The 24,334-nt window shown below is 39.9% G+C and overlaps 2 protein-coding genes and 1 non-coding gene across 3 annotated transcripts in view; all 3 read right to left on the bottom strand.

The window, feature by feature from the left end:
* LOC126457036 (uncharacterized protein K02A2.6-like) overlaps window positions 1–24,334 on the bottom strand; it is a 432,608-nt gene that overhangs the window by 63,783 nt on the left and 344,491 nt on the right. The window lies entirely within an intron of this gene.
* The window catches only part of LOC126457037 (hemolymph lipopolysaccharide-binding protein-like), a 480,588-nt gene that overhangs the window by 193,868 nt on the left and 262,386 nt on the right, over window positions 1–24,334 (bottom strand). The gene's annotated exons all lie outside the window — the stretch shown is intronic.
* Window positions 23,375–23,490, bottom strand: Trnal-caa (transfer RNA leucine (anticodon CAA)). The gene is made up of 2 exons: window positions 23,453–23,490; window positions 23,375–23,420 (listed from the first exon to the last, which is right to left on the bottom strand). It is a non-coding gene; the product is annotated as a tRNA-Leu (tRNA).

The following is a 24,334-nucleotide window of genomic DNA, read 5'->3' as shown; positions in this document are numbered from 1 at the left end:
CGTTTTTAGGCACTAGAGCTAGACAAGACGACAGAATCTGCATGATTTTTGTATCAAATCTTTATCGGAAAATTTATATTTTCACCACAAACGAAGGCAAAAGGCTTTGTGTATATAATTCTTCAAATGATGGATGTCCTCCGTAATTTAGATTGCAATCGCTAAGATAGATTTGTTTGTGGATATATATCGCCCTTCCAACACAGGGTACTAGGCTACGGTTACCTTGTGGAAGTTAGAATACAAGTAAGTGTTTTCCTGATCGGTAGAACCTCTCCTCGTTTACACTAATATAGATGACTCGAAAGGCATATGTCCTGCGGGCACACATTACACTGAGGTGAGAGATCTCTTGGGATACCTCCTAATATCGCGTCTGACGTCTTCTTACCCGGCGTAGTGCAGGAACACGACGTAGTATTGACTCAAAAAAATGGCTCTGAGCACTATGGGACTTAACATCTTAGGTCATCAGTCCCCTAGAACTTAGAACTACTTAAACCTAACTAACCTAAGGACACCACACACATCCATGCCCAAGGCAGGATTCGAACCTGCGACCGTAGCAGTCCCGCGGTTCCGGACTATAGCGCCTAGAACCGCACGGCCACCGCGGCCGGCAGTATTGACTCAACAAATGTTTGGAAGTCCCCTCCAGAAATATGGAGCCATGTGGACTTCACAGTCGTCCATAACTGAAGAAGTGTTGCCAGTGTAGGATTTTGTGCACGAACTGACCTCTCGATTATGTGCCATGTCGGGCGAGCTAGGTGACAAAATCATGGGCTCCGATTATCCAGAATGTTCTTCAAACCAATAGCGAAAAACTGTGGCCTGGTGATGTAGCTCGATATCATCCATGAAAATGTCATCGTTCTTTGGGAACATTAAGTTCATGAATAGCTGCAAAGAGTCTCCAAGTAGCCGAACTCTCCAATTCCAGTCAATGATCTGTTCAGTTTGATCACAGGACTCAGTCCATTCCATGTGAAAATTGCCCTCAGCATTATGTAACCACTTACGCAGTGCCTTGTTGAAAACTTTGGTCCATGGCCTCGTGGGGTCTGTGCCACACTAAAGCCCTGCCATAGGCTCTTACCAACCAAACAGGGACTCATCTGACCAGTCCACGGATTTCCATTTGTCTAGGATCCAGAGACACTAGAGCGGCAATTCTGAGGTTGCAGTTGATAATGGAAGCAAGGCTGAAGAAAATTCAAGACACTTTCATAGGATCTGTCGATTTGGTAAAAGCGTTCGACAGTGTAAAATGATGTAATGTGTTGGAAATTCTGGGGGAAATATGGGTAACCTATAGGGAGAGACGGGTAATATACAATATGTACAAGAGCCAAAAGGCAATGAGAAGAGTGGACGACTAGGAACGAAGAGCTCGAATTAAAAAGGGTGTAAGACAGGTATGCAATCTTTCCCCCCTACTGTTCAATCTGTACATCGAAGAAACAATGATGGAAATAGAAAAAAGTTTCAGGAGTTTAAGAGAATTTTAGGTGAAAAGATATATTTTGCTGATTACATTGATATTCTGAGTGAAAGTAAAGAAAAATTGCCGGATCTGCTGAATGGAATGGACCATCTAATGAGTACAGAATATGAACCGAGAATAAGAAAGTCGAAGAAAGACGGACGTAATGAGAAGTAATATAAATGACAACAACGAGAAACTTAACTGTAGGATCTATAGTCACGAATTAGGTGGACGTTAGGAATTCTGCTACCTAGGCAGCAAATTAACCAATGATGGATGGAGCAAGGAGGACGTCAAAAGCAGAGTAGCACTGCCAAACAGAGCATTCCTAGCCAAGCAAAGTCTCCTGGTATCAAATATAGACCTTAATTTGAGGAAGAAATTTCTGAGAATGTACGTTTGGAACATAGCATTGTATGATAGTGAACATGGACTGTGGGAAAATCAGAACAGAAGGGAATCGAAGAATCTGAGATGTGGTGTTACAGGCGTATGTTGAGAATAAGTTGTAGTGGGAAGGTAAGGGATGAGAATGTTCTGCGCTAAATTGGAGAGGAGAGGAATATGTGTAAAATACTGACAAGTAGATGGGACAGGATGATAGGACATATGTTAAGCCATCAGGGAAAACGTCCATTGTACGAGAGGGACCGTGGAGGGCAAAAACTCTAGAGAAAGACAGAGATTGGAACACGTCTAGCAAGTAATTGAGGACGAAGTTTGCAGATGCTACTCTGAGATGAAAAAGATGGCACAAAAGAGGAATTCGTGGCGATCAGAAGACTCATGACTCCAAAGAAAAAAGTCCAACCGATAAAGTCACGAGCCAGGGAGAAGCGCTGAAGGGGTTATCGTGTTGTAAACAAAGGCACTCTCGTCTATCGGCTGCTGGCACAGCCCATTATCCCGAAATTTCGCCGCGCCGTCCTAACGGATACATTCGTCATACGTGCCGCACTGATTTCTACGGTTATTTTAAGGAGTGCTACTTTTCTGGTAGCACTGAAAACTCTACGCAAACGGACGTTAAGTGAAGGTGGTGCGTTATCGGTGACGAGGGGTAATGCCTGAAATTTTTTACTCTTGGCACACTCTTCACACTGCAGATCTTGGAATACTGAATTCCCTAACGACTTCCGAAGTGGAGTGTCCCATTCAGCTAGCTCCAACTACCACTGCGCGTTCAAAGTCTTAATTCCCGTCGTGTGGCCACAACCACGTCGGAAACCTTTTCACATGAATCACCTGCGTACAAATGACAGCTCTGCATACTACTGCCCTTTTATACCTTGTGTACGCGAAACTACCGGCCTCTGAATATGTGCACATCGCTATCCTAAGTATTTTGTCAAATCACCGAATGTGTCTTTAACGCAATGGTTTCCATTGCCTTCTGCATTCTCGTGCCGTTGATCATAGCTAGCTCTTCCGCATTTTAGAGGCATTTTGCCAATCCAAGGGCAAGCCAGTGGCCTTAAATTCTGACTACTCCTCCGCCCACTTTGACAAGGTTCCCATTGCTCACGATTTTTATACAGAATGTAAGCAGTGAGGAGGTTCGATTCTGGGAAGTAGAACGTTTTATTGCTAGCCAAACGCTCTACCCCTTGACAACACCTGTCAGAGCCTGCAAAATATTTACGTCATTCAATCTTTCTTGTACATATTTGCTATTCTGAGACAAAAAGTACAGTACGAGTAGATTCTAAAAATATTTTGAATTGGTGATGCCGAGTGGACAGGCGTAATGGTAACATCCGAGACTCGTTTTGTCGAGGAAGCAGTTCAGTGCCGCATCCACACACCCAGATTTATCTTAAACCAAAGATTCATTCGTAGAGAACAGGCTGACATTGCTGCACATCGTTTCCTTATGTGAAATAAGCCCCTCGTCGTCGATACGTTAAACCTCAGTTTTCCTTGTTTTCCATTGCTGCTTGTATTATTTTAGGATAGGTTGTTCGTATGATTTTCGGTTGCCTAAGCAGATGGGTCTTTTGGAACAAGACAGCCTCTACGTGTATTACTTCCATCTCGCATCAAAGTTATCACCGTTCTTTAGGATGCCAAGCCAAAGTGATGTGGAACAGTCTTATGTGGTCATATGACTGTTAGTGATATGAAAAGTACGGTAGTAAAGCGAAAGCTAAAAATTTATAATATGTAATGGAATATTTTTCACCAAGAAAAAGGTAAAAATGTTACTACAATTTAATTTCAAATACGAGGGATGTAAATGTATATAGTAGGGATATAGAAATTGAACTCAAATCGCTCTAGTTCTAGAAGGCTCCAGTGACCAATGGGGCCCGTATAATAAACCGTAGCGAGTTTGCAGCACAATTAACTTGGCTGTGACCATGATTTACAAAAGATCCCTTTAGCAAAGAGCCATTCCTACTGGTAGTGGCATCACATGTCTCATCTATGTGAAACATTACGTACCCAAAGTTACTTGCACTATGTAAATGTACACAGACTCGGGAAAATAGTGATCATGTGAAGCAGAACTAACGAGGAAAACACAGCAAATGCCACCAGCCGATTTCACAGAAACGCCACTCAGTGCAAGAGGGGTCAAGATAAGCGTGTCTCGGCTTATCCGTAGGTATTCAAGCGTTTCTGAAAAACAGCGGTCAAAGTTGGCGACGTAATTTTTGTTTTTCATTTATCTAACCAAGTCAGTATATGTTTACTGCATGAATGTTTTCAAATGTGCAGTGAAATAACGTTGCCCTTATGCATCTACTAATTGTATTTCAACAATGATTAATGAATGAATGAGAATATTATTTTAAATTAGATTCAGTGAGATTCCTGTAGTGTATCTTGGTTCACAACTAACTGCAAGCGCCTGTTCTCGTTAAATTGATCCGCTATGTACGGTTTGTCACCAGATTATTGCCAATGTGTGAAATCTTCAGCAATATTAACGACGTTTCCTGCCCGACTGAGATTCATATGAAGGAATTTTGCTATGGCAAAACTGCCGACGTGCGATGGTCGACGTGTTCGGAATTTCTGTCTCGAATGTTTCTGCAAGCGGCATCATCCACAGGAATGGACCAATTATTCCTCAGGAATAAAGATAAGAACAGAGTAGAACTACTAGAATTAATATAATAATTCACATAAGAATGAAATATAAGAATTCACATAAGAATGAAATATATGAATATGAAAATTTAAAAAGACTGTGGAGTTGAAAATAACATACACACAAATAAGATGTAATAGATGTATGAATGACACTTATCGTAAAACGCTGTTGTAATTTTACAATTAATGTAACGCCCTTGTATCTCCCAGCTCGATAAGAGACTTTCGTCTAGTAAATTCTACACGCATACGTAGATAAATGAGAAAATAAATAAATAAAGGAAATAAAATAAAACAAAAAAGTAATTGGTTTGCGAACAAAGAGCGCTATCCAGTGCACCAACATTGAGGCTGAAAATTTCCTGTCATAGAAGTCGTCTGTAGCACGTCGAAAACATTGACAGTCGTTTCCTCAGAAACGTCGAGCATCAACGGGTAAGCCGATACACGTGTTCGTTTATTCCACAGAGTGAAATTTCTGGGAAGCAGGGTTACGGCACTCGTGGTGTTCTGATAAGTCTTTCTTCTCTACATGTAGTATCACACCCGTATAAGGGTCATGGTTACGTTTAGTCGATTTGTATACACATTGATACAACTGGGAATTTAGAAGCGCATGGAAGTTTATTAGAGAAAATCTGTCTCACTGGACAAAAAGCAAAATTTACGATTAGGATTCCCGATAGATCCCATTATGCCGTTTCCCTGGATCAAGAGTCATCCCAAAAAATGATGCGTGTATCGCATCACCATGTGGCAGGCGTATTGTCGTTAATGTAGTATACTTTTAATGTGCTAGATGTTATTATCTGGAAAGCCCTACATGTAGCGATATACATGATAATACTGACGTCTAATCCTCATTCTGAGATAAGTAGCTTATTCGTTATGGAGGGATGGAGATTCAATTTTTCAGGCAAACAAGTGGGTGGCTACGGTTTACAAAGCAGAAAACATCATCATCATGGTCCTTCTGCCATCCGATAGTGTGTGTGTGTGTTTGTGTGTGTGTGTGTGTGTGTGTGTTGGGTGCAGTGCTTGGAGCTAAGAAATGATGTCTGTATGTCGTGTGCAGAGACTAGTGTTGAGAAATGAATGAACCGTGTAACATTAGCTTCTTATGTTACGAAAAGACTTCTTTGCAGTAATGTATATACGAAACACTGTTGTTCACCAGGGACAAACCGAAGAGTGTTCCTATGTCTTAATTGCTTTGGTCTGTCCTCGAGCGTATGGAGGCTCTAATCATTGCTAGAGCTTTCTGATTCAGATTTTCAGCCATTTCCCAAATTACTTCAGGCAAATATCGGGATAGTTCCAACTATAAGGTCACGGACAGCTACATGTGTCGATATTGTCAGAGTAGACCGTTAGGTACTTGAATACCTGCTCATGAGAATCTTTGTGTCGTTCTGAAGCTTTAATACCACGTCATGTCCAATATCGTTATGAAAAGGGTCCCAAGATCAATAAAACTACTACAATTACATTTTAATCTCCCAGCGTATTATGTTACTGCAAATCTCGTAGATTTCCGATTTACGTTCTTGTATGTCGTATTCTAAACATAGAGAAATGTGTAATCACGCCTGAGGTCTTTCATTGAGACTTAAGTGAAATTTCACAAATGCAGCTACCAAAATAAAATATATCCGCAAAATAACTGTTACGAGAACATCGACAGACGGATAAATTTACAAAAATCGTTTAAGGTGTATGTCGTATCTGCGCTCGATTTTGTTGGATAAATATCACACTGGATTAGTAAAGGTCAGAGCATATGCTCATAGGCTTGTTTGCCTTACAGGAGAACTAGTGCACAATGGCACACATTCCCAAAGACGTCGGCAAAAATCAGGGAAGCGAAGTTCTTAATCTCATATATAATACTTCGTAATTTTATAAAGGTGGAACCTATGCATAACACTGTGCTATAGTGCAACAGTAATTTGGTTTTGCAGGGATAAGCGAGAGAATGGGTAAAAGTAACTCAGTTGTGCCAGGCTCTCGCTATGGACCTGCAGCATAAATTAGAGCGGCGTTGAACATGTTTCTCTTTTTTCTTTCTTTTTGTGACAGGAGAATTAATTTTCTGTACATCGTAGTGGAAAGTGTTAGTGAAATACATAATATATTCCGAATGTTATACAGTATAAATTAATTTTTATAGGTATAAACATTCACATCAAAACTATCTTTTAATTATTCTCAAGCAATAATATTGAGTTGGTGCGTAAGTTGAAAGCCAACTGTTTTATTTGCCATTATGGATTTCATGAGTTTTTGACTATAAACGTAAAACAATTTGTGGATTTGATAAATGTACTCAACTTCCGTAGTATCGATATAACCATTTCTTCGTAGGTCTTTTCCTGAGACCACATATCTTGGCAGAGAGGTTAGTTTTACTTTGTCAGAGTAGCAGTCAGCGTGCGTTAGACGGTCTGGCTATGTACTCTATTGAGAAGGCTGGAGGCTGGCCTGCCTTGTAGTGGAGGCAGCGTTGTTTGAAAAGCATTTTGTATTAATTTACTCTGAGGAATAATTTTGGAACTGAGTTGATGTCAGTGCAACAGTAACAGAAGGGAAGTTTTCTAAGGCAATCTAGTTTTTTTATATATATTCGTAATTGTGTAGTTTCTTATCGTTAGAACATTGTGAATGGTTAAAATTTACTGTAAGAAGTCTTACAGTGAAACACTTGGATTTGTCTTATAATTATTCGTGTCAAGGAACACAGGAAAATTATTGAGAAAGATTTTTTATAACTTGTCTAACTGTGAGAAATTTACGGAACAGTGAATTGTTGTTAATGAAGCATAGTTATACTTGAAATCTTTGGTTTCGTTTGAGAGTCGTCAAATTCACTTTCTCTTTTTCATCTTTAGTTCATGAATGTGTCTTGTATATTCACATTGCACATCGCGAGTTGTGAGATGAAGAAGCCTTTTTTATGAAAAGTGACAAGATATCATCTTGCACTGCACTTCGCAAGTATGGTAAATGAAATTTGATTCTTGACAGTTTATAATAATAGTGACAAGTTGCAGAACAGATGAACGTATTGTGCGCACAGGTACTCCAACACATTTAATTATCAAAATTGATGTCGAATGAAAAGTGCAATGAATGTCGGAAATTATTTGTGAAAATACCAGTTCAGAGGTTTCACACAAATAAAAGATATCAGAAAAGTCCAGTCTTGTAAGTTATCAGGCAGTTTATCAGATGCTTTAATTTGTACATTCATTTTCTCTATAATTACAGTAACAATTCTGGTATTGTGATTGTTTACAAGAGATTACCTATATTCAGCTCTGACTTTTTTGTCTGAATCGTTTTGGTTTGTAGTCAGACAGCACATGCAAATTTCTTTGGAAACAGATTTCTCTCTCGCAGGCAAATTGTTTGTTGTACTGGGTAGCCTGGATTTTGCATTGTGTAGCATGAGCTCCATACACTTCTGTTCAAAATCTAATTTTCACACAGTTCTATAGTCCTGCACTGAGATTTACGTATTTAAATATCAAAATAAGTTTTACTAGTTTTTCAGATATCAACCTAACCTGAACACGAGTTTAGAAGCAAAAGTTTTTACTCTGTCTTTTCACCTGGCGACCCTACTACGATGTGTAGTTATATGGTAGTCTGCTGATTTTAGCAGTTACATGATGTTTTGTGTTGCAACTGCAAATTAAAATTCCAATAAGAGACTTTAACTAGGCAACTGCTTTCAAGATTTGTGAAGCAACAATTAAAAGTGATTATATGCAGCACACCATTGCAGCAACATGGCTGTTTTGCATAATTAATACCAGTGAATAATTTAGACAGATTTTCTGGAGAACAGTCAAAGTTTGTTTGAGCACAATTAGAGTTTTGTGTAATTTCTGCGATTCTGAATACCGATTTGTGACATTCTTATGTGCTGAATCTTGAAGTGTTATATGGCTCAACAGACAGTGATTTTTATGGTAAATGTAACATTGTGTCCTTTACTGAGGGGAAGGTGTTTCAAAGGGTAGTGACATTGTGAGAAGCTTAGTTTTGCATTTGTACAGTGAAACCTGTCAGTGATAATTTAAATATTTTTCTGTTTTGATTAACATTTATAGGAAGTTATTTTTAGTAGTTATCTGTGTAGTATTAGTCTTCTGTGTGTGACAGTTTTCCCTTTTGTTTGCCATGTTACTGTAATTACTTTAAACTGTCAAAGTCTACCAGAGCTAGGACAAATGCAAAGCTGCAGATGATGTAACTTTTGGTGATCCTGCAGCAAGAGAAGGGACAACTGAACAGGAATCCTCTCACAACACTAATTTAACTGAAACAGAGAGGACAATGTCTGACAGTATTGATCAAAGTAATTTTTCGGTATCAGACAAAGAACAAGAGAGTGCAATTGGGGATTCTGCTTTGGAAGCAGAGGTTGTAGCTTGTACCTTGTCACAACAGTGAGGTTCCGTAGATAAAGACTCAGGTTTTGCATCCACAACTGTTTACCAAGCTGACACAGTCCCTACCCCTTCCTGTAGTAGTGCCAAAGATCGGAACAATTTTGTTCCAAAATATCCTGAAGCTATTATCAGAGGTCTTGGAAGAACAGGAAAAAATGTTAGAGGACTTTGCCAGAAATCTAGAAGACATTAATAAAAAATTTAGACACGCTCTTTTGGCTGATTTAAATGAGAAAACTGGTCAGATCTAGCAAGATGTATTAGGGGAGTCCAATCCTATGTTCGTAGCTGGTGATAAATGTAATTAGCTATGAACTTTTTGTAGTTTGTGAATAATCTTTCATAAGCCTATTGTACTGATGCCATCTTGAAATGTCTGAAAATAGTTTTATGACACTAACAATCGTCAGCTATTGACTACTAGTAATATGGAGATATGAATTGCAAATTCCATCTGAATATGCATATTGTGAGAAACTGGACACAATGTAAAGAATGATAGACGAAGGGTAAAGTATGGCATTAAGGTAAAAAAAAATATTGAAATCAATAGATAAGAAACATGTGCCAGTCTTCTAGCCATAAATATGTGATGATTGGCTATTGTTTTATGCTATAAAGTAACTGATAGGTATGCTGAGCAGTAATGGAGGAATAACATGTACTAAATTATGATGCATATGTAAGTGGAAAGATGTTTTCAAGAATAGGTATTTTAGGGAGGCAATGAGGAGTATCAGGTGAGGTTATTTTGGGAGTGATGATGTCTATGTATTTTGTATGGGTTGTTGTTTGAGGTAGCCAGTGAAAGGCATAGGAAGATTTTATCTCAGTACTGATGTATGTGGTTTAATATTAAATTCACAGGTACGCTGTGTAGCAGTGGAAACGAGAACCAAGATATACTTAACATGAACATTTTCTTCCAGAACTGTGCTCTGTATGTATGTCTTTATGAAGACTTCACTCAACAGAGGATAGAGCAACTTTGTGGTTGACAACTGAACTTCCAATTTTCAGGGACTCAATACAAACTAATAGGTTAAACTCTCTTATCACCAGAAATGATAATGGTTTTGTAGTTGTTATGATACCAGCGAATTTTGCAAATTCTGAAATTCTATTACACCCAAGATTTTTGCTCCATTAGTATAGCATGTTGACTGATGCATGACTGACATTAATAGTGCACTATTTAAGAGGATGTACATGATAACTGTCCGTTTTTGGTGATCGCCATAGTTATTCCTAATGTTGTAATATATAATACATATGACAGTTAGCATTCTTGCCAGGCAGATGCTTGGATGTAACTACAAAACTGGATACAAATCTATTCTTTTATGTAGTGTACTTTAACAACACAGATGAACACTTAATGTACCAAAATGATGATCAACTGTACACTTGTTTAACCAATGTGTTTAAAAATATCATCAGGACTTTACTGACAGGACTTATATATACGATTCATATGATACCCAGGTTATAATATAACCAAATCTGTGATATACTTAGATAAGGATTTTGAATGAGACACTAGTGTATAGAGTTACACAGTTTTCAGGACAATTCATTATGGGATTAAGATCTAGTTATCTAATTCCTTTGTAAATGTGTGTCATGTATTCCAGATATGCATGGAAGATGATCTTGGTTAGTACACACACACAACACTTAATGGATAGAGTGCACTGGATGGTTTTATGCAATTTACTGTGGCACTAAGTCGAGTACCACAAGATCTCACAGCTTATGAAAGATTAACCAATAGAAACACTTCCCAATATGGCAGTTACGCAGCACTGATTGTAGCTTATGAAATTCTGGGTTGTCTGTGGAGGTTGTTGCGGCAGGTGTGGCAGGACACTTCATCCTCCCTGAGTCTGCCTGGATAACATACTTATTTTGAGCCCCCTGGACTGTCAGTGGACTGACTGAAGGAAGAGTACTGTGCTCCCTGAGTCTGTCCCAGGAATGTGCTCATGCTACCATTCTGGTACAATTGCAATAAGCGTGTGTGCAACAAGACTGTGATGCCTGAGGCATCTTCATGTTATATTTTCCTCCCATTGCATGTTGTTTTGCTCATAGGTTTTCCACATAATTTTGAACAGACAATTCTACACATTTTTGTATCATACTGTAAATGTGTGTATCTTTCTTGCTCTATTGCAGTTGATAACAATATTCACTTGTTTTCATAACATTACGTTACACATTTGAACCGATAATTATAACTACTTTGTAAACCTTTGTATCATTTTAAGGGGGGCGTTGATGAAATTGTCCATGAATGTCAATTTTCGATTTATTTTTTATTTGTTAGTACAACTCATGACCAATAAGTTCCCAAAGTTTAAATGTTGAAATCGCATCCGAAGTGCCTGAAAATTAGTTAAAAGTGTGACGTGGCCTCCATGCCACTCCCATATTTTGAAGCAGCACTTCAATACCAGCTCAGTGAACAACGATTATGTGTATTACTTTCAACCAAACGCGTGCGGGATACACCTAGAAGTCCGTGGCACGTACTATTTGGTTTTACAGATCGTCTTTGATTCTGTTCCGCATCTTATAAACAATCAAAAACTATCTACTTCGTTTATGACGAAGCAATTCTTTTTTTCTTTTTTTTGCCTTGTGATACTGACGGGGGTTGATACAGGTGTTCGATTCTTTCTTCATTCAGTTATGCCAGGATCACAAAGAATGTATAAAAAACTGGATAAACTGCGTTTGAATAAGTTAGTGAATGGAATATTTGAGAAAGAATGGCAAACCAGCAATGAGGCTATGTCCGAAGTAAGAACATCTGCTGAAAATGTGAACTCGTCTTCTATCAGCTCCAAGCGAAAAATTGGTGAGGTGAATGGTGCATACTACAGAGGTGAATCTCGGTACATTGGATTTAGATTATTTGACCTTGAATTACTGATTGTAGCAGTGAAATTTTCTTGTGTTTGTAAGGCGTGTGTTAGTGAGAACATTCAGATTATAGGTGATGGTAATGGAGTAGGCTTGGCAGCCAATCTACATATTGTGGGCGAAAAATTCGATGCTGATAGCTCATTCAAAACTTCTAAATGTAAATGAAGCTAATATGATGTTTATCTGTAGACTGAGGTGCATTGGAGTTGGGAGAGAAGGGGAAATTTATTGTGTGGAATAATGAATACGCAAGCGCCATGTCTGAGATTTACACAAAGAAACTGTGTACTGGAAAACATTATTTCTGATGTGTGTGGGGACAGTATGATAGCAGTCACAGTAGAAGCTATAGCAGGCAACGACCCATTAGATGAGAACGATTCTGGTCATGTTAGAACAGATCTTGTTGTGTCATGTGATGGTACATTCATGAAAAGGGGGCATACGTCTTTATATGGTGTGTCAAGTGTCATGAGTATTGACACAGGGAAGGAACTGGATGTCAGAGTTATAAGCAAATTCTGCCATAACTGTGAACTTGGTGGAGAATGTGAATAAGATGTAAAAGGACATAACTGCACCAAACATTTTCTGGTTCTAGTGGTGGAATGGAAATAGCTGGTATGCAAATTATTATTAAGAGATCTGTCAACGAATGTGGTGTCAGATATGTGAAATATCTTGAGGATGGTGACTCCAGTGCATTCAAGTCTGTGAATGAGAGCAAACCTTATGGAGAACTTTCAATTGAGAAACTTGAATGCATAGGTCACATCTAGAAGAGAATGGGCTCAAGATTGAGGAAACTTGTCAGTGACATGAAGGGCAGAATGTTGGAAGATGGAAGGGGCACTGGTGGACACAGCAGACTCACAAAGAAGATGATAGACTCTCTTCAAGTGTATTATGGCAAGGCTATCAGACAGAACCTATCCAGTGTAAATGACATGAAACGTGCAGTATGGGCTACATATTGCCAAATGTTGTCAACAGATGAACACACTATTCATAATCTGTGCCACATTAGCTGGTGTAAGCATCTACAAGCTCAGAGGGATAACAACACCTACATTCACAAGGAGAGGCTTCCAAATTGTATCCTGGATCTAGTCAAGCACACTTACAGGTTTCTGGCCAATCCTGCACGTCTCAAAAAGAGTGTTCATGGCAAAACCCAAAATCCAAATGAGCCTCAAATCCACTCATATTGAAACGATACCCTAAAAACACATTTGCATCTGCTGCAGTTGTCAGAATTGCAACGTATGATGCAGTTATTGCATTTAATGATGGGAACGTCGGAAGGATGAAGGTATTAGAAAGAATGGGCTTCAAGATAGGAAATTTTACTCAAGACATCCTGAGAAAAATAGATTTACAGTGCGTCCCTGCAGCTGGAAAGTCAGCTGAAGACCTGGTAAAGGAAAGAAGACACAACAAGAAATCAGAAGAGAAGCCTTGAAGGGAAAGACGACACAGAGTACAAATATGGTGCCTTCTGAAGAAGTGACATAAAAAAAGTTGGGTTGAGCTTTAAATTGCATTTCTTGAAAAATTTGTTTTTTAATGTTTATGTACCTTTTCTCTAGATTCTATGAATGTTAGAAATATGAAATTTTGTACACATATTTATGTAAACCGAATAAACGTTGTCTCAAGAGCAAAATTTGAAATTCTGATTGCAAGCTGAGATACGGGGCAAAGTGCTTGGAATTTTTCATGACTTTAAAATTGTACTTGTGGAATTATAATTAAAAAATTATTAAAATTGTCCTATTTGACCTATTCGAAAAACCTCATGAGAGAAGCTTACAACATTCTGAGAAAAAGGAACATAGATTATTTTTAAAAAATAAAACTTCATATTTCATTAAAGAAAAGTAGACTGCATATAATCAAACGATTTTATACCTAAAGTAACTTGTCTTGTAGTGAGAAAACTATTAAAGAGTGTATTGTTGTTAATGATGCGTAGTTATACTTGAAATCATTTTTTTCATTTAAGAATCGTTAAGTTTAGTTTCTCATTTTTGATCTTTAGCTTTATGAATGTGCTTTGGATACTCACATTGCACATCGCGAGTTTTGTGCTGAAGAAGCATTTTCATGAAAAGTGATAAGATACTGTCTTGCACTGCACTTCGAAAGCACTGCAATTGAAATTTGACTGTTGACAGTTTCTTCATTGTCCTAAAAGTGAGAGGTAGCAGAACAGAGAACTTACTGTGCGCACAGGTAGGCCAATATATTTAATTTCAGAATTCATGTCGACTGTATGGTATAGTGCTTCTGGGAAAGTATTTGTGAAAACAATAGTTCAGACATTTCATACGAGTAAAAGATATCAGAAATGTGTTGCCGTGTAAGTTATCAAGAAGTTTATCACAAAATCAGATGTGTTAATTTATACATTCATTTTCTCTGTAATTACAATAACAGTTCTTGTATAGTGGTTGTTTACAAGAGATTACCTATATTCAGGTCCAAAATTTTAATCTGAATCATTTTGGTTTGCAGACAGACAGGAAACATATATTTTTTTTTTTTAAATGGACTGCTCTCTCGCAGGCGAATTGTGTGACGCATTGGGTAGCCTGGATTTCACATTGCATAACGTGAGCTCCATACACTTCCGTTCAAAATGTAATTCTCACGTAGTTCTTTTGCCCTACAATGAGATTTACATATTTTAGAATCAGAATAAATTTTACCAATTTCTCAGACATCAACCAGACTCAAACACGAGTTTAGAAGTAGGAAGTCTTACACTATTGTTTCGAAGTTCGTCGCGTTCATCTGGACAACTCATCGAGCCACGTTCGGAGCTCATTTTCATCCTAAAAGGAAGTTTGTCTTACGTATTAATTACATATTTATTTGTTATATATACTACGTCTATATATTTGTTAGAGTATCTCGCGAAAATCTGTAGTAAAGCTGCCAAGAACCTTTCGAAATTTTTGGTGAGAATGTTTACCCTGTACACGTTACATATTTACATTAAAAATAGGAGTATAAAACACTCTCGTATCCCAGTGCAAAATTGTGTCAAATTCAAGCCAATCGAGTGACTACTTTTTGAGTTTTGTGAGCGCAAACATACGCGAGCTGAATTTTTTTTATATGAAGATAATCGAATTTCGGGTTAAGTGTAAATTACAGTAGGATAAAAATTGTACATAGTAGTAGATGACACTGTAATTAGAATGTACTCTGAAAATTAGCCTCATATTCTATTGAAACAAACACTTTAGTTGCTTCTGTTTCATTGCTGGATAAAGGTTTGGTGTGTAAAAGTACTGCCATCTCACAAAGCTGACGTTTACTTTCAATGACGAAGATCGGCGACGCTGTCTCCTACAGAACAGAATCGACTGGCCATCTCCGTATTCAAGTGTTGGACTAATCGTTGTGACCTCACCATGGGTCAGTTCCACTTCGTTTCGAGGAAAAGCTGCGTACACTGAAAAATACAAATAAACACAGATAAGGATAAGGACGATAAACGAGATTTCTGGTGGTTCAGAATTACTTTTATTTTTTTAGCGACCGAAAGAGTAATCCTACTACCAATAGTTAGTCCGGAAAGCTGTCTGCTTGGTACACGCCTGGTGAACATAGTACTGTTGCATCGGACATGAGAACAGAGTCGAACTCCATCTGCGGATTCATCCATCTACGTTCCTGTCACATAAGCGTTGCTACCTGACGGTGTACATATTTATACTTAGGCGTCCATGCCTTGGAGTCTATTCTTTGACTTTTACTGGGATATTACTTAGACACAACGTAGTTTACATGAAGTTACGTTGTTCTGAAAGCGAAAAAGTGTTTCACGTTTTCCTATAAATGCTTTAGTACTTTCTTCCTTTCATGGACTCAAAGTGTTTCACTCGAAATTCTGAGACGTAATTATTTGATCAGTCTGTCACTTTCGGATGCTGAAGTAGACAATAGAAAACAAAGAATTATGAACAATTTGCCAGAAAAGACATCGCTGCGTCAGTTATCGCATATTATCAAACAGTATATTTGAACGTGAAACATAGCAATGTAACTTGACCTCAAAATCCGCTCAAAATGATGAGAATATGTTAATGCGGCGTTGGTCAATATTCATATTCTGTAAGCCGGGGTGGCCGGGGTGGCCGAGCGGTTCTAGGCGCTTCAGCCTGGATCCGCGCGACCGCTACTGTCGCAGGTTCGAATCCTGCCTCGGGCATGGATGTGTGTGATGTCCTTACGTTAGTTAGGTTTTAGTAGTTCTAAGTTCTAGGGGACTGATGACCTCAGCTGTTAAGTCCCATAGTGTTCAGAGCCATTTGAACTTTTTTTTTCGTTAGTTTCTAATTCTCGTCATGTTTTAAGATATTACGAGGCCAAGATCACGGAATAATAGTAATACATTTCACAGTGTTGGATTCGGAAGTACTACATTTTTTCAACCAGTTTTGGTCACGTTGTAATCTCCATAAAGTAATATTTTGAGTATATGAATTGATTTCGAGTTCTCTGTATTTCATCAGCGACTGTTATTGTACAGAGGATGTACTGGTCAGCCTGCACTGTTTCCTCACACTGTCGTTAGCACTCTGCATCTCCAGACACGAGTCGTTTTCATACCACAAGTGTCCCTTTTGACGTGTTTGCGGCTGTGGCGCGGAAGTAACCTCACGAGCGAACGTCGTATTTACAACCAACACTCTCTGTTTGTAGCTCACACTACCGAAGAAACAGTTTGGTTGCCGTAGGTGCGCTTGTGTTTGATACAAATTTTAGATTTCACTTAGGAGAACACGGCCAGAATCGTGCTGTTGCACTTTACAAAGGATCTCAATGATACACAGGGTGCTCCAGAGAAGCGACAAAATCTGTGTCAGGAGTGGGATTCGAACCCACGCCCTCATTCGAGGACCAGAAGGCTCTAGCTGCTACTGCAACCAAGGTTTTTCCTTGAGTCTGGCGCCTTAGACCGCTTTTTTTTTTTGGAATCATACCCCCTTTTTTTTCTTTTTTTTTCCTGGGTGGAAGCCAGGTATCCTAGCCACTTTTTTTTAATATTTTTTTTCCTTAACCACCTTCGTTTGTCGCCTTAACCTTTTTTTTTTTTTTATTTCAGTGTCAGATAAGCGTCGGCAAGGAGGGCAGGGGTCAAGAAATGCTGAGGCCTGGCCTCAATGCCGCCTCTCATCTGTCACCTAGTGACGGTATTTCCATTTATTGCATGCTTTGAATTTTGAATTATTAATTGCCGATCTTGGCTAGGCTTCATAATTGCAAAAATTGAATTGAATTGCTGGTTGAGGATAATCGTAAAATAAATGACTTCCTTCTCTGAATAAATTCGTGAAATAAATTGCAGGACTCCCTTCATTTGTTGATACTTAAATATGGTACTTAAAATGTAAAGATGAGCTGAATCTTAAACGGTTCTTTGCTGCTCTAATTATTGTTGTATAAAACGGAGTCTTTTGTTTGCTCTTCTCTGTTATCCGATTCCCAGTCGCTCAAAGACAATTTTGAGCATGTTGCCGTACGTCTGCATATGGCCTGGATATTTAACTATTCTATCGTATTCATTTTTCAGGTACATATGAAAATCAATGAGATTGTCGGTTCCTAAGTTATTAATAACATAGCTAACGTATGTTCCCATTAACCAATGAATTGAGTTGTTTTTGGTTGCAGGGAAATACTGTACCTGTGGCCGGAGAAGGATCAGAGGCTGAAAATTGTCTGTGGACGATCGTGTTAGAAAAGCCAATTGGTCTCTCAACCATTGCCAGTTCTTCATGTGCCCAGCACACGTGAATCTGTGTACTGTTGTATCGACGAGATTACATTTGAGACAAAGGTTTGTTTGGCTAATCCCAATTGAGTGCAACCGTTCGTTGGTACTGACTATATTGTTGACCGATTTGTACCATGATGTTTTTGCGTCGGAGGAGAGAACACGCAGGTTAATATTCTTCCATATAGTTGTCCAATTGTAATGCGGATATTTTTCCTCTATTTTATTTTTCCCTTCATTTTTCTTTTTAAGACACAGAATTGCTCGGGCCGTTAACTGCCGCGAATTAGTTATTTCGCTATTAATATAACTCAGATCGATGAAAAATGTACGTACATGACGAAGGCGGGGATTGATTTTGTGCACATCAACTGGCGCGTGGAGACTTGCAGGTGTAAGAATTTCAAATAACTTAGTTGTAATGCTGGTAGCGTTTTCGTTGAGAAGACTAGTGGTCGGTTTGAGGAAAAGAGCCGAGGCCTTATTTTTAATTTCCGTTAATCCCAGACCTCCATTGCTGGGATCGAGGGTAGCTGTTCTCCCAGTCACTCTAAACACTTCACCTCGCCATAGGTAGTTAGTGACGATTGACATTATCTTTCCAGCGATCATGGTGGGGAGTGGAAAGAGTTGCGCCGTATAATAAGCTTTTGATAAAAGGCAATTATTAATTAAACGAATTCTTTGAAATTGATTTAAAGGTCGGAGCAGATTTTCTCTGGTGGCTCCTTGAATGCACCCGGATGTTGTTTTCCAATTAATGGCCGCCATTTTGATTGGACACATAGTCAGAGTCGTCCCAAGTGATTTGCACTGAGTGACCTGTGTTGCCCAAGTGACAGTTACGTGTTGAAAACCCCGCAGGTTTAGCAATCTGCTCTTATTAGCATTGGTGGTAGCTCCCGACACGCTGCAGTACTTTTTAATGAGCAATTCTAATTTGGTAATGTCATCGACGTTCCGTAATACGACGCCTACATCATCAGCGTATGCATTTGTGACTGTTTTGTGACCTGCTAACGTAATACCTGTTAGATTGACGTGAAGACTGCGGAGTAACGGCTCCAAGGAAAAGACGAATAGAAGCATGGAAAGCGGGCTGCCTTGAGGGACGCCACGCCGTATCGGGATCTGCTTAGTTCTTTGGCAGTTGACAGAGATACTTGCGTTGATCCCCAACGCAACGTTCGTGACCACACTGAGAACTCGTTCGTCAAAGCCTATTTTTCTCATTGTTGTAAGAAGGAACCTGTGATCCACACGGTCGAAGGCTTTGTGAAAATCGATAAAACAAATGGCACATTTGATGTTCGTCACAGAGGCGATGGCAATTAAATCCCTGTATTCCGCAATACTTTTGAAAATAGTTCTGCCAGGTACGCATGACTGATGTGGACTTACTATTTTTTTGGCTAAAAGTGAAAGTCTGTTATTTAACAGTCTAGCTATGATTTTGTAGTCGGAGTTAAGCAACGAAATAGGGCGAAAGTTGTGTAGATTGCGCTTCGATGTAGTCTTAGGTACTAATACTATTGTGCATTCTTTCAGAGCAGCAGGTAGTGGTTTTCCTTGGATAATCTCGTTTGCCATTTGAGTAAACTTTTCTCCGATGAGTGGCCAGTATCGTAGATAAAATTCAACGGGCAACCCATCCGGCCCCGGTGACTTGTTTAAAGGAGACTTGCGGACGGTGTCGTGGAGATCCTCTTCAGTGAAATCAGTAAGAAGTTCTTCATTTTCCTCTTCTGACAACTGAGGAACTATGCCGCCAAGAAATTCTTCGAAGGATTCTTCGCATAGATGACTGGCTGAATAGAGATTGTGGTAATACTTGAAAACCTCGTTGACGATCTCTGTCTGAGAAGTAATGGTCAGACCGGTCGGAGTCTGGATCTCATCAAGAAAGGTTCGTCTCCTATGTTTTGCGTGTCTCAATAGGTGATATAAGGAAGCAGTTTCGTCCTCTGATAATGTCTTGGCTTTTGACCTTACTTTTAGTCCTTCCAGCTGTTGTTGTTTAATGCGGAGTAATTTGGCCTTAGTTTTTTTAATGTCTTCCAAACGAATGCCGGAAGTGCTCGCCTGTTCATACAAGTTCCGTAACATTGCGTAATAAAATTCTACGGTGTTCTTGAGTTCTCGGGATCGTTGAAGACTGTACTGAATTAAAACGTTCCTCAGTTTTGGTTTGGCCCTGTTGCACCACCAGTCCGTAACAGTCACATAGCGACCTATCGAGCGCAAGCACATGTTCCACGTTTCGTTGACAACATCTGCTAACTCATTGTCCTGTAGCAAAGATACATTCAGCTTCCACTGACTTCTTAAACGGCGAGTTGGTTGTGCCCTTAAATTGATGGAAGCCAACATACTGCAATGGTCGGAGAAATATACAGGAACTGTCTCGACTTTAACTAAGGATCTTTCCATACCTTGTGACACATATATCCTATCAATCCTGCTACAGGACTGTGTAGCTATATACGTATATGCAACAACAGTGGGATATTTAATTTCCCAAGTATCTCTGAGGTTTAGATCCGTTACTAACCGCTTCAATTCGTTACAGCAATTAAAATTGGGAGTCTGATCTTTTTTATTTAGTACACAGTTAAAATCGCCGCCAATTAAAAGTTCTGGCGGGTTTTTCCGTAATAAATATATTATTTCTTCTCTAAAAAAATTTGCCCTTTCCGGTCTATTGGAGGTCCCTGACGGGGCATACAGGTTAATAATAGTAACGTCAAAAACTTTAATTCCTATTGCTCTGCCCGAGTCCAGTCTCTCGACATCAGTTACAGGGATCCCTTCCCGGATTAAAATTGCTGTCCCCACCGTTGTTTCGAGTGAGATATTTAATATTTCTACATAGCCGGCAACTTTAAGGTCAGGCATCACGACTTCTTGCAGCAAAGCAATGTCAGTTCCTGATTCGTAAAGGAAATCCTTGAGAGCAGCAATCTTCGTTTCTGACTTAATCCTGTTAATGTTTATAGTGGTTATTGTGTAGGCCTGGCACATGTAGGTTCCTCGTGAAAATAAGGAAAAAAAATCCCTACTGTCAGAGGAAAGTAACAATTACTCCTGGAGGTAATAGAAGAAAAAGAAGAAAAAAAAAACTATAGTAAAACCAGTCAACTACGAATTTGGCAGATTGGTAATTCCGTTGTCACCGAAATTGTGCAGGAACATGGTGGCACTTAGCAGTATCATTTCTCGAGTTAGACTTGGCTGTGTCAGTTCAGTGACGGATTCTTTACCGGGTCAGACTTATCTTTACAGGGGGGTTTTGCACCATCAAGGTTCTTTGAGTTTTTCTCAGGGGATACTGCAGTAATTATTTCATATGATACGTTTTTGGCTTTCACATAATCTTTTCCTAGTTTTTGTTTATCGGCGTGACGAGATGCTTTGAGGTTAGGTTGAGGTTTTAGCCTGCGTCGTTGAACCTCTGCAGTGGCAGTGTGTGGCCGCGAGTGATCCGCATCTTGCGCCGATTGTTCGGAGGTGGCCTCTACACAGTCCTGTTTGCTAAGTCTAGTTACAGTTTCAGTTCCTTCCGCGACTTCTATCTGTGCATCGGGGAGGGAGTGCTGTGTGTCTGTAGATTCGCAAGGCTGAGTCCGATCCATCACTTGCTGTTCCTCAGAACTCGACTTCCGTGTTACCGTGGTCGGAGCCAGTGTTTTCGCGTCCATGTTTTCTAACACTGTGGCAACAGCAGCTGACGGCGGGAGGGCCTCTGCTGCTGGCGTCACTGCCACATGTTTACTGTCTACGTCCTCACCCGCACCCTCGCTGCATTGCTTTTGTTTACGGTTGGACTGTGATGTATCATCGTCTGAACAGTCTTCAGTTGTGTCTAAAGGTCTCTTTTTAGTTTGCAGATCGCATTCATGGGTAGGAGAACTGCGATCGGTAATAACATGCAAGGGAGGGAAATCAGCGACATTTACGGCAGTTACTTCAGAAGTACTGGCTCCATCATTACCGGCCGGGGGAGGTTGATGATTGTTAGGCAGAACATCATTAAGCGTAAGTCGCTGACGCTGCGTAAGGCTATTTTTAAGGACATATACACGGCGGGGACAGTCTTGACGGAAATGACCCGTTGCATTGCAAATATTACATGTCTGCACCTGCCCTGAATATACGATATGCGCTTTATGACCAGCAATAGAAATAAAAGATGGGATATTGGCTTTAACTTCCATTTCTACTGATCGAATGCCATTGAAACACTGCAATTTATACAATTTCGACCACCTTTCGTTGACAACGGACTGGATCTCCCCGTATTTCGAAAGCGCCTCTTGAATCAGCTGATTATCTACTTCAATAGGAACGTTTAGCACTCTGACTGATTTATACGTGATATCCGCTTTGCGAATTGAAACACTACTTTGAGACCCATCTCTGTGCACAAATTCAGCAACACTACCACACCGCAATAACAGCTTCTCAACATCAACAGGATTAAAAAATTTTACAAAGACACAGTATTTGTCAGCATCTAAATGGGTGGTATGTACGGAATCAGAACTTACTCCAATTACGTCGGTCAGCCAGTCATGGATTTCCAAAGCCGTAGGTTGCACTGCACGCGTTTCCTTCTCAAAAGAGAAAACCAGGGTATTTTTCCGTACAATTCCAGCCATTTTGCTTCAGTCGCGAGGAGATTCCGGTAATCAACCGAAATTCCACCAAAACACAACCGTTATAACGGACGAAAATAAACAGAAACTTAGAACAATGACACCAGACACGTAGAAACACAGAAATTCACAAACAGCAACAAATTAAACTCAGGATGCGGCGGCACCACTAACGTAAACACGGAGCAGCAGCGGACACGTCCTAACGCGCTGACAGCTAGAGCCGGAATGACCGCTCGGCCATCCTGACACTTGATTTGATGCTCCTCGTTTGTTCTGTTAGAGAACTTACAGTTGATGTTGTAGTAGCATCCACGTTGCCACAGTACACCGGCATGAGTTCTGCACCCGTTACACGTTCGCCAGGTGCAGCCGCACAAATATAGCGCAGAATGTACCACCAAAAGAGTTTCTCAAATCCGTATAATCACAGCACTCAATACATTTTGTTCGAAACTAAGTCGTCTGTTACAGACATCAGAGATTAGACAAAATGCAGAGGTCTATCTGTCGAGTAATATCTCAAGTTTTGGTCACGTTGTAATCTCCATAAAGTAATATTTTGAGTATATGAATTTATTTCGAGTTCTCTGTATTTCATCAGCGACTGTTATTGTACAGAGGATGTACTGGTCAGCCTGCACTGTTTCCTCACACTGTCGTTAGCACTCTGCATCTCCAGACAAGAGTCGTTTTCATACCACAAGTGTCCCTTTTGACGTGTTTGCGGCTGTGGCGCGGAAGTAACCTCACGAGGGAACGTCGTATTTACAACCAACACTCTCTGTTTGTAGCTCACACTACCGAAGAAACAGTTTGGTTGCCGTAGATGCGCTTGTGTTTCATACAAATTTTTGATTTCACTTAGGAGAACACGGCCAGTATCGTGCTGTTGCACTTTACAAAGGATCTCAATGATACACAGGGTGCTCCAGAGAAGCGACAAAATCTGTGTCAGGAGTGGGATTCGAACCCACGCCCTCATTCGAGGGCCAGAAGGCTCTAGCTGCTACTGCAGCCAAGGTTTTTCCTTGAGTCTGGCGCCTTAGACCGCTCGGCCATCCTGACACTTGATTTGATGCTCCTCGTTTGTTCTGTTAGAGAACTTACAGTTGATGTTGTAGTAGCATCCACGTTGCCACAGTACACCGGCATGAGTTCTGCACCCGTTACACGTTCGCCAGGTGCAGCCGCAAAAATATAGCGCAGAATGTACCACCAAAAGAGTTTCTCAAATCCGTATAATCACAGCACTCAATAGATTTTGTTCGAAACTAAGTCGTCTGTTACAGACATCAGAGATTAGACAGAATGCAGAGGTCTATCTGTCGAGTAATATCTCAAGTTTTGGTCACGTTGTAATCTCCATAAAGTAATATTTTGAGTATATGAATTTATTTCGAGTTCTCTGTATTTCATCAGCGACTGTTATTGTACAGAGGATGTACTGGTCAGCCTGCACTGTTTCCTCACACTGTCGTTAGCACTCTGCATCTCCAGACAAGAGTCGTTTTCATACCACAAGTGTCCCTTTTGACGTGTTTGCGGCTTTGGCGCGGAAGTAACCTAACGAGGGAACGTCGTATTTACAACCAACACTCTCTGTTTGTAGCTCACACTACCGAAGAAACAGTTTGGTTGCCGTAGGTGCGCTTGTGTTTGATACCAATTTTTGATTTCACTTAGGAGAACACGGCCAGTATCGTGCTGTTGCACTTTACAAAGGATCTCAATGATACACAGGGTGCTCCAGAGAAGCGACAAAATCTGTGTGAGGAGTGGGATTCGAACCCACGCCCTCATTCGAGGACCAGAAGGCTCTAGCTGCTACTGCAGCCAAGGTTTTTCCTTGAGTCTGGCGCCTTAGACCGCTTTTTTTTTCCATTCATAATTTTTTTTATTCTTGACCGCT

This window comes from Schistocerca serialis, chromosome 2 (genome assembly GCF_023864345.2).
Source record: "Schistocerca serialis cubense isolate TAMUIC-IGC-003099 chromosome 2, iqSchSeri2.2, whole genome shotgun sequence".
NCBI classification, from domain to species: Eukaryota; Metazoa; Arthropoda; class Insecta; order Orthoptera; family Acrididae; genus Schistocerca; species Schistocerca serialis.
Note: the sequence above shows the minus strand (reverse complement) of the source record. Positions and strands in the feature narration are given on the sequence as shown.